Here is an 11,558-nt window from a genome sequence, read left to right on the forward strand (position 1 = left end):
TCCTTCTGTGATCGGACTGAACTTTGAACCAGAGGATCCGTAAAGTCCGCCCCTGCTGACGCGCCGTTTTCACGCTGCTTACTAAATAAAGTCTGTTAAACTCTTCCAGCTCTGTCTGTCTGAATATTGGATCCAAGGTTTAGAGCCCTCTGACAATACAATATGCAGACATACGCAAACATTTAATTTTCCCAAGATGTGACAATAAATTGTATTAAACTTTTCCTGTTTTAGGTCAGGTACGATTACCATAACACTTTATATTAGCTATAGATGCAAATAACTGGAGTTGTCCTTTTGTATTAAGACACTGAGGGCTTGATATCGAGAAATGTGGCATCTATAAAAACGTGCAAACTCCATATGGCACAAAGCTGATCTACCAACCTGATGCAGCCCAAACTTAATATATGAAATAAAAAAAAGTAACAGGCAAAATCCATTTAATCCCTTTTCTTTTATAAACATGCAGAGCATATACTGATCATCAGAACATGCATCATTTCGAGAGTATATGCAAACTTTATTTCTTGATATGCAATTTATCAAACCAGAAATGGTTCCAGTTTTTTTGCCTATATTTTAAAGTTTTGAAAATCAGGTTCAAAGTAGCATGAAAAATATCACCAGTCATTGAGCATGAATTGAATGAGAGAAGACAGAAAAAGAAAATATTTATTCCTGAGCCATTTAAAGAAGCCATGCCATGTCTTATGGAAAACTTGTTCCTTGTAAACCTGTATTTTCTTATACCTGGGTATCATTCTGGTGGACCACCACAGAAAGCAGAATCCCCCATATCCCCCCCTAGTGGTCTGGAGAATTTTTGTTGTATAGAGCAAGCTCGCAGCTTTTCTGAGCTTGCAGTTTTTGCTTCATGCGGCATTCTTTTTTCTGCTCATGTTCTGTGTGTTAGCAGCGGGTTTTGTATTTCAACTTGGTACCCTTTATTTTCAGCATTTCTCTTTTGCAGGGGTTGCCTTCGCATTTATGTTTGTGTATCAGTCTACTGTTTGTGTTTGCTAATCTAAGTGCTGCCATAGCAGTACTTAGTAATTTGCTATGTATTTGCTCCTTACAGCCACTATACATGAAGATTGTTTTCCAAAAGCAAAAAGGTTGGGTGGAGGTCAAATACAGAGATCAAGAGGCAGAGGTTAGTCTTGGTTTAATTAGGCAACTGAGGCAAAAAGAACAACAATAAAAAGAACAAAAAAAAAAAAAACAAACAAACAGAAAACATCAGGGGAAAACAGTGTATTGAGACCTGCTCAGACTCTTCCATTAGAGAAACCAAGGAAAAAAATATATAAAATGATGGTGCAGCAAAGGAAAGCCATAGCTTGGGACAAGATTCAGATCTTTACTTTTAACTGAAAAGCAAAGAACAAACCTTTGATTATAAGATCTTGGACAAAGAGGAATGATAGTTTAAAAGAAAGATAAAGAGATCAAAAGACAAAATCCACTTAACAGCTCCCAGACAATATTTAACCCTATGTCTGGAAAATCATTTTAAAGAAAAAAAAAAATAAATGTTAAAACGTTTGAATGTATGGAGACAGAATTGGAGTTTACTGCTATACAGGCAGTTGTGGTTGACATGAAATTGCTTCCCTGCCTTATAAAGCAAATAGTTGCAATGCCACTTTTGACAAATCACTTCTCTCAACTTCCAGATGATGGTCTGACCAACAAGAATTTTCAATAGGAATATGCAAATAATTTTACCTTGGCTAAAAAAATTGGCACATTATTAGCATTTCTTAAATAAACTACCTGTACTTGTCATTTTCTGCTTAATCCTGGTGGGGGAAGTGGCCTCAGCAGAGATGCGCCTGTTCCCCTTCACCCAAACACCTTCTCCAGCTCTGCTGGGAGAGGCCTGAAGAGCTCCCAGGCCAGCTGAGAGACATAGCACCTCCAGCATGTCCTAGCCTCCTCCTGGTGGGACGTGCCGGGAACACCTCCCAATGGAGGTCACCAGGGTAGATTGGAAAAAAGATGAATGTGTACGTAAATCTATGTTCATTTATCTTTGGCAATCTGAAGATAAAATTATGCTCACATACCAGAATGCACACTTTATGACTTGATTGCCAGATAGGGTGTATACTAGTGATGGTGTGATGAAACCTCATGGGGCATTACACCGTTTGGACAAATTGTTTCAATGATCCTCAAAGTTCATGGAGCGCAGTAACTACAGTTGTAGAGTAATTAGATTGCATGCAGTTACTAATATAATCTGTGATTTTTTTTTGCAATTGTTTTCCTTCTTTTTATCCCCATTTAAGTTCCTTTGAAATTGTTAATCATTAGTCTGTATAATAACACATGGCAAACACCATGGAGGTTTTTAAAAGTCCAAGGTGGATTTTTAATTATCCTCAAGAGGGAAGTCTGTGTCTTGCAGCTGACACCACTAGGAAAGTGAAAGCTTACTAGAAAGCAATAGAACTTACAACCAATCTTACAGCTGAAACCAGTGGCTTTCTCAGATTTAGAGCATTACATTGTTTAATCAAACCAAAATAATTTTAACCAACTAGATTGGTTGTTTTTCCAACAAATCTGTTCTTAGAATCTATCCAAACTCTATCCGACTGACAGCAACTCTCCTACAAACTCCCACATCGTGAGTGAATACTGAGGCTGTTTAAATGCCTGCTGAAGTTCCAGGCAAGCTTAACCACTTCCCGAAGCGGTCATGTGGTATGGCGGGTTAGCAAGGCTTCCTTTGGGCCTCATCTACTTTCGCTCCTCCCCCAAATGAAGCAAGCCTCAATACGCGCCTCGCAGAAATTCCTACTCCACTACTCGACACACGCCTCAAAGCCTCAGCTCATCTCATAAGATCAGTAGTGTATACCAACTCCTAGGCTGACCATGAAAAGATAAAGTTAGCACTTCTCATGGTGATCAAATGATGGTGACCCAAGATAGTGACTTACACTCCTTCACTAGCTGGCAGAGGTAATGATGGTAATACATTTAAGAAGGAGATCATGGTGTTGGTAAATCTGGTTTCTGAAATGAAATCTTTTTAATTTTAATTTTCACATCTTATTGAACTGTTTTCTGAAATGTGTCTCCAAGCTGCAAAAGTGGTTTAGGTTTTGTAATGTTGGTTTGCACCTATTGGCCACTGTAGTCTATGGCCATTATGTCTTTATTTGTTTCACATGTGGAGTGTCTTATACCCCGTATCAGGACTGGGCACAAAGGTGGAAGACATTTAAATAAAATTAATTAGCCGTTATTCATTCATTTAAAAGGTACCCACAGTTACAGTAAATATTTAACCATTTAAATATAATAATGCAAATAAATATAACCTGTTACTTTCCCCAAATACATTTTAACCTATCAGGGGGTTCTGATCAGCTTGCAGTTACTGGAGAAAGTTTGGGTGCTAGAGCCCTACTTATTTACCCAGAATGGCAATCTTTTTTTTTTTTTCTATAAGTCAGTGATCCTGTGGTCGCTGTCCAGGAGGATAACACCCTACTCACTAACCACTTGGCCACCTCTTCCATACTCAAGTCCTTCTCCGCCTTTCTCAGTTCTTTTATATTTTTTGCTAATGGTTTTAATTCTACCTGTTTTTTTTTCATGTGCCTTCTAAATTGCAGGTCTTTGAAAAATGTTGTCATAGTTTAGTAAAAAACAATTCCTAATGTCTGGTAACCTGGTAACTGCAGCCTTCTCTTTAAGACTGATTACTTCTATAATGAGAGATTGTTACATTTCTACTGTGCCTAGGCCTGTGTATAAATGAACACAGATGCCCAATTCTGCTTAATAGAAACATATGTGGCACCTTCAGGCATCTGCAAAGTGTGTGAGATACCAACCAGAGCTTTGGAGATACACAGTTCTGATTTTCTTGTGCTTTTCCACAAATAAATAGTGTCATTGAGGTGTTGCAGTAGATAAATCAATATGGTTACCTCTGCCTGACATAACTAATCTAAGACATAAAGCAAATACTTACAAAATACTTATTTGGCACAAACATTCCTACTTTACACGCAAAAGTGCGTCTTGTGGGAGGAGAACATGTAAATATATTAATTTAGCACTCGCAAAGTGATTTATTAAACCTGAAAGCAATTTTGCCAACGGTATCTGACTCTATATTTAACACGTTTCAAAAGAAGGTGCAAATGGTCTGTATGCGTAATTGCGCACACATGGCAGCGGTTATTGTCGCAAGAAGGAGACATCGAAATTAAGCAAGGAGATGCAGAGAACGCATTTTTTCACTCCGTGTGAATATTTTTGGAATGAATGAGGAAACGATCATCAAAACATGTCGTTTATCCAGCATTGCCATTTTGGAGCTGTTGGGGGAACTCCGAATGGATTTGGAGCCAGCCACAAGGTGGACCCACGCAATACCAGATATCACAAAACTCCTTGCAACATTGCACTTTTTTGCATCTGGGATCTCCCAATCTCGTTTTTCAGAAGTGCTGTCCGACGTTCTAAATGCCATGTCGCCCTGACGCCCTACCGGAGAGAACCCCGACCTCCCCCTTGCACCTGTGGAGCAACATGCCGATGCTGCAGGGATGCGTACGCGCAGTAATCTCATCCACAGTCACTTCTTGTGAGCCATTTGGTATGTGCATTTTTCTGAAGGCCAATACAAAACACCAGTTTTTTTTGTTGTTTTTTTTACTGCAGTGAAGTATAAATTCAGCCACATACCACCTTAGGGAATAAAGGTTGCCAAAGTTTATATATATATATATATATATATATATATATATATATATATATATATATATATATATATATATATATATATTTTTTTTTTTTTTGGAGGAGGTGGGGGTGTCACTGTAAGATAAAAATTTCTTAATGCACTAGTTTGCACAAACTACAAACTACTTTGCCGAAAACCACAAAACGCACAAAACCATCATTTAAATAGGGCGTCTACAACAGTTTTGCACTTGCCACCAGTTACGCAATCGCTCTTGTTAAATTACCCGCAAACCATGGTTCAGCCCCTCGCGCAAAATTCCAGTTTGCGAGCGCAAATTACTGCACGCAAAATTGGATCTTGATAAATCCGGCCCAAACTGTGTTATGTTAAATAATTCACTTGTTTTTAACAAAGTTACATTCAGGTATTTTCAAGAACTAGAACTTGTCTTTATATATTTTGCTACTCTCTTCCAAACTGAAAGCTCTTTATTTCCTTTCTGTTATTGGTAAAGGCATTTGTGTCGTTATAAATCTCAAGATTCAGTTCAATTTGTTGAGGAATAACTACCAAATACTCTATAATAATCACTTCCAAGAAAATTGTTAAAGTAATAATTTAACTTCAGAGAAAAAATTAAAATAAACATGCTAGGCCATTAAATAAAACATTATCATTATAGTAAGAGAGGAATGAAAATCATTTATTTAATCTGATAATTTTGAATTTTGTTTTGCTATGTAAGTGATCCAAAGTGAAATAGATACCAGTTTCTCTGTTCGTTAATATTGTCTGTGTTAGGGAAAAGTGTGGGTAATCAGAGGTAGCGACGGGTCCATGATTATGCATATCCAAGCAGGAAGGAGCCATGACATTGAACTCTTTAAATGGATGCTTTGACAGCAGCCTACAATCCTTTCTCAGCACACTGCCCCTGCTAATCTGCTCTATTCAACCACATCACTATGGAAACTGACTGGATGTCTCACCCTTGCTGCCTAACCGGTGCCATGCAGCCATGTCTACCATTGACACGAAGGTTGTTCAGCAAAATTGCTACCTGATCATTGTTCCACCATGGTTGCCATGCTGTGATATTATTGTTTGTTTAACTGATGCAGGATTTTTTTTTATCTGCAAAATTGCACAGTTGAAGACGGCAAATGTAAACTGAAAAGCTTGCAGGAGTAATCTTTTAAATGTTAACTTTTCTATTATATGGAAGGTTTGGGGTGCTTCAGGAATATTTTCTATTTCTTGTGGCTGCTACCTTTTTCATTTCTGCGCCTTGCCTCTGGCAGAATTGCAGACGAATATTTGTCATGGTTTTAAAGGGTTTATCAACTTCAAAGCTAAGGGAACTGGTTGTCCAGCCCATCAGTGGGACCACACAAACCTTCCAGCATGTTGAGAGAATGGGGTAGAGCATGTGGACAAAATTTCCATGGTAAGCCTTCAATTCAAAGCTTTTACATAAAACCAGAGTCATATTTGCGTTTGACGTCAGATTTAATCCAGACAAAACCACTTCCTCTCAAAATCTAAGAGAAGAGCTGCAGTAATGTTAATTAGAGCAAGAAAATGGTTGTAATCACTCACTTTAGCAGACTGATTAGTACTAAACACTTAGGAGGAAGCAGATCCCAGAGGTAAATATGATTTTGAGGAGCCAGTGATAGGCCATTGCTATATACATAACAAATGCTTTTTCTTGCCTTACGATGCAGCATATTTTCTAGTCAACTGATCTGTTAGCAGGCCATTGCTATTATAGGTGACTATAAAAAAAATTGCAATATAACGTTAAATTGAAAATGTTATACAGGAATACTTATGTTACACATGACAGTGGAAGAACCTAAATATAATAACACCTTCCTGTAAATATCACCAGACAGTGTTATGACCTACATGCAAGAATGGGTATTGAGATGGTGCCAACATTTATTTGATCCAACCTGTATGGTAATTACCAATTGTTTGGAAGTTAGCATAACTTGCTAAAGTACCAATCAAATGATACTGATATAAAATTGGATTATTAAGAAATCCTTTCAATATCTATGATGCTAAAAAAAACAAAAAAGCATTCCTCCATCATGATGCTGCCAGTTTAGATCATATGATCAGTGTGTTGTGCCTTGTTAGTTTTATCTTCCTTTTCTTACTCTTAACAGTGGCTTTCCTCTAGGAATTCTTCCACAAACCTTATACTGGTAGATTATCCTGGTAGATCGTACTGTTTGCAGGTTTAGTTGGTCAATTGACACATAATTTAAATAACAAAAAAAAAAAAAAAAAATCAGTGCAGGTCAAACTATGAAAAACCGATGGATCTGAAAACATAGAAGAAACCAGTGTTTATCAACCATGGCCAATGCAAATACACTGTGAATTAGAGTACAGGTAGAACGAAGTGAGTAAGAAAACATCAACATTATATGAATTGAGCAATTGTAGCTATTTCTGTAAAGGGCTGCAATTGCTTAAGTTCTTTAAACTCTGGAAGATTTTATTTTTCATTGAATTATCTAACTCTGTAAAACCAAGGTACAGTAGACATCTGCAATATGTGAAATCTGCAATCTGTAGTTTGAAAAATTAAGTTTAAAAAATAAAAAGTATGAAACAGGGATCAACAAGACTATGATATAAATAGTACTAGTGCTAGGAGTTACAGTATGTACCAGTACTCTTTATTTTTTAAAGGATTCCTTATGATTTATTGATCCTTTTGCAAACCCAAATAACCTGATCTCCCCCCCCCCAGCATACCTTATCATCAATTGATACACCTAAAATAACAAGTTAATAAATACCGTTACATTTCATAATTTTTGTTACCATCAAATGGCTGTGAATCTCTGCAGCTCCTCCAGAGCTACCCAGCTGCACCTCTTGGATGCTGCTCTCATTAATGTCTTACAAACCAGGGAAACTGAAAAAAAATTACTTGAAGGGAGATGAACACAAATGCTCTCCTAACCTTACATTTAATTTAAAACAACAACAAAACAACAAACAAAACAGAAAATCATGAAGTTAATAATTTTCCTTCTCTTTAAAGTTATTGAAAATGCTGCACAGCCATAACTAAAAAGCTGATCTTGATTGCCTTTGCTTTGATTCAACCTGACACTAATTCATTTTAGTTCAACAGAAGGGACAAGCTGATGCTTAATCTCTTGTAAAGTGGAAGCTATTTGTTCAGGAGAGGATTTAGGTAAAGGCCTCCTTTAATTCCCAACAGATGCTCCAGGGGTAACAGAGAACATGATTCAAAGTGGATGTAATCACTAAGCACCTGAAGAACTCTGATATAATATTTCAAACACTGCCCTCGCAATGAGATCATTTACCAAAGTAAGTCAAGCTCTCCCACTTGAACTAGCCAAAGAAGAATCACTGTCCCAAATTTTATGGCTACCAATAATTGTTAAAATATTTAATTGGTTTCAGAAAATATGTACGTTCTCAGCCTCTCGAGATCCTGAATATATTCACACGTTTGATGACAAAGTGTTGAACAAAGGCAGCCAAACTCTGTTGTGAAAATTGTCACAGTCAAACAATGCTTTTCTTTTTTGTTTGTGTATTGAGACTGACTGCTTCCAGAGAAAAACATAAAACATGCTGTTTTTATGTAGAACCTAGGCTTTGATTAGTATGATGTAAAAACCATGGAAACCTGAAGCCTTGTACCTCTAATGGCATGGTTACCTGGGTGACAAATATTGTGCTCCTTACCAGTGCTTCTGTAAGTTAGAAATATACTCACAGAAAAAAAGAAAAGGTTTTGCTCTGAATTCACAAAAAAACAAAACCAGATTAGATTATTTCTAGGGCAATCTTTTGGCTGTAAAAAGTGAATGCATACCAAAGGATGATTTAAATCTTATGACTGCTTTGAAGGACTGAAGATCCAATTATGCTATTTAAATACATGATCTGTGTTTAGTTTTCACTATTATCTGCATACCATCATTAAAATAAAATTAAATCAATAAATAATATTAAAATAAAATAAACTGACATCCATTACTTGAAAATATAAGCTAAATGCAAGTTAAAGCTGCAGGCTGTGTTGGGTAGCTGCAGGCTGTGTTGGGTGGCTGCAGTGCAGAGCGGCTCCTTGATGTGCAGTGATCACAGGAGCTGCACATTGCTGACCCCATCCCTACTGGGAACCAATCACTGCATGAAAAGTGGGATTTTCGTCAATATACGGCACTGTAGATTGTCGTGGAACTTCAGGTTAGCGGCAGTTTACGGCAATTTGCAGGCTTCGTCAAAAACTCCCGTAAATTGTCAGAAATTGACGTGGAATTTCTTAGGCAGTGTTCCCCCCATGCCTCCCCCCCATGGAATTCTAGGGGAGGCTTTAACATGTAAATGAACATGCTGTGAGCTATACAAATGCAAACCAGGGTTGCAGGGGGGGTTTTACTCCAAGTGACATTTTTCTAAAAGGTAAGAAATTCTCTGATACAAAGAGATCAGGCTTAGTATAGCCTCTCAAATTTTAGCTTGAATTGATTTATTTAATTAAAGTATAGAGACCAAAACAGATCTTTAGCCGACAGAGCAATACATTTAGAGCAGTAATTATTTTAAAAAAAATTTGCATTTAAGATAAAAAATAAAATGTTGTCTGTCAATATGCTCAATTCACAATTACTTAGGTGGAAAAGTTTCAAGAAATGAGTCTGAGATGATTCACTTTATAACATGGCGCATTATCCTGTTGGAAGTAGCCATCAGAAGATTGGTACACTGTGGTCATAAGGTCCGGCCAGGTCAAGATCCGCAATTGCAATCGCACCAAACAGGAAAAAGAACATCGACAAATTCCGGTTCGTCAAATTAAAATATAGCAGCAACAGATCGGTGACTAGAAATTATAGCACAATTCTTATATATATATATATATATATAAAAAAAAAAAAACTAACACCGTTTATTTAAATGATTGGATCCAAACTATTGGTTATTCACCAACGAGGAAGCAGATTTCTCATCTCCATCAAAATATTTATTTTATACCGAGGGACTTAAACTTTAATGAAATCCATTCAAAAGAAACTTCTTATTACAGGAATGAAAAGAGATGCTGAGTTTGGAAGTAGTGAACAAGTTCATTAAAAAAAAAAGCAGTTTTGAATTATCCTTATCCCCGTTACAAAAATCTACAAAAATATATATATATATATTTGGGCAGAAACTGAACATATGCTGGATGATGGTGGGATTTTTTTAATATGTCATATTAAATTAAGCGCTCACAGGGTTCATACAGGAATGAGTGACTCTAATTTAATGCTATTTAAATGCTATTAGAAATGATTTTAATGCCATCAACAAGAATCATATACACAAGTTATTAGTGTACATGAAATACAGTATGAAGGAGCTGTAAGCAGAGCTCCATGACTCCTGCATGTATGTAAACACACACACACACATATATACGTATATATATATCCTCTAGCTTTTTCTCCGCCTGGAGCGATATAATATATCTGACGAAATTGTTTTTATAAGCATTTTTTATTAAAGAATTATAAATACTTCGATAAACATATTTAAATAATTTTAGTGCCAATTAAGGCCTTGATTTAAAAAAAAAAAAAAAAAAAAAGAATGATTTTTTAAATTATTTTTATTGATCCGCGGAAACTCTGGTTCATCTCGCGCATGCTCTGTACGATCTCCAAGAAACTCAGAGCGGTGGGGTCTGGATCCACAATGGAGGATGCTGCTTTGCTATGTGCAGGCGGTCTGGAGCGTCTGGATTTCGGGGTAAAACTCCTCTTGGACGCGATGGCGACTCTGCATCAAACAAGACGAACTCAAAGAAGAGATGCTAGCGGTAAATATATGTTCGATTACTGCCTGCTAAGCTAAAAGCAGCCTAGCCTAAGCTACCGGCTAATAGCAGCCTAGCTATTAGCCTATCTAGCCTAGCCTTGCAAGAACAAGCTTTATTAAAGTGTATTTTTTGTGATTACAGGAAGCAGTATGCCGTCTTAACAACTCGGAGACTAATTGCAGGCGCTATGAACCGGAGCAAGGGTAAGATTTAAAGAATATGCTTTCATTCTGCGGTAAAAGGCAATGGATACGGATAGATACCGATCATAGCTTTTACATTTTGTTTTCACAGACCTCCTATTTGCTCGGAGCCATAATCAGCAAGTCAAGATTTGCACGATGTTGATAAAGACGACATTGTGTGTAAGTGACTTGTTTTAATGTTTTCTCCTTCCTTGTTACTGTGACTTGAGTTTGATTTTTTATTCATACCACTCTCATTTAATTGTTTTCCAGCTGCCTGTAAGACGTATTTTCAGACGGTACGCAGGAGCTTTAGATATAGGCTGCCAGCCAACATGCTGCGTGCAGAGGCTATCTGCTCGGAGTCGGGCCAGAAGAAAGAGGGTAAGACTTTATTTGGTGACTATTTTTCAGGTGCATTAATAGATGTGTTGTGTCCATACGCAGTGCGCTGATTCATTGTTTTTTTTTTCAGCTGCTGAAAGCGAGGCAGAGTGTGCTAGCAGATGAGGAAGTGGAACTCTGGAAGTCCGCCGTCGTCGGCGGTGTCTCTGGATGGATTGTACGGTCGCCGCCATTTCGTAGGCCGGATCCCTCTGAACTCTGTGTTAAGCTGCAGTCCCGGTTAGAAGCGATGCCGAAGTACAGGGCCACGCACAGTAGGCGTCTGCACATCGGACCTGCCTCGGAGGGAATGCTGCCCGTTACCTCCAACCCCGAGGAAGCAAACGGACCCTTCACGGACTTTTAATTTTTAGAAACGCATGTGTTTGGATACGCGTTGTAT

The 11,558-nt window shown here is 37.6% G+C and overlaps 1 long non-coding RNA gene across 1 annotated transcript; it reads left to right on the forward strand.

The window, feature by feature from the left end:
• Window positions 1–10,894: 10,894 nt before the first annotated feature.
• Window positions 10,895–11,304, forward strand: LOC119781381. Its single transcript, XR_005280563.1, has 3 exons — window positions 10,895–10,951; window positions 11,045–11,155; window positions 11,247–11,304. It is a non-coding gene; the product is annotated as an uncharacterized LOC119781381 (long non-coding RNA).
• Window positions 11,305–11,558: the final 254 nt, after the last annotated feature.

This window comes from Cyprinodon tularosa, unplaced genomic scaffold (genome assembly GCF_016077235.1).
Source record: "Cyprinodon tularosa strain WSP-4 unplaced genomic scaffold, ASM1607723v1 ctg176, whole genome shotgun sequence".
Taxonomy (NCBI): domain Eukaryota; kingdom Metazoa; phylum Chordata; class Actinopteri; order Cyprinodontiformes; family Cyprinodontidae; genus Cyprinodon; species Cyprinodon tularosa.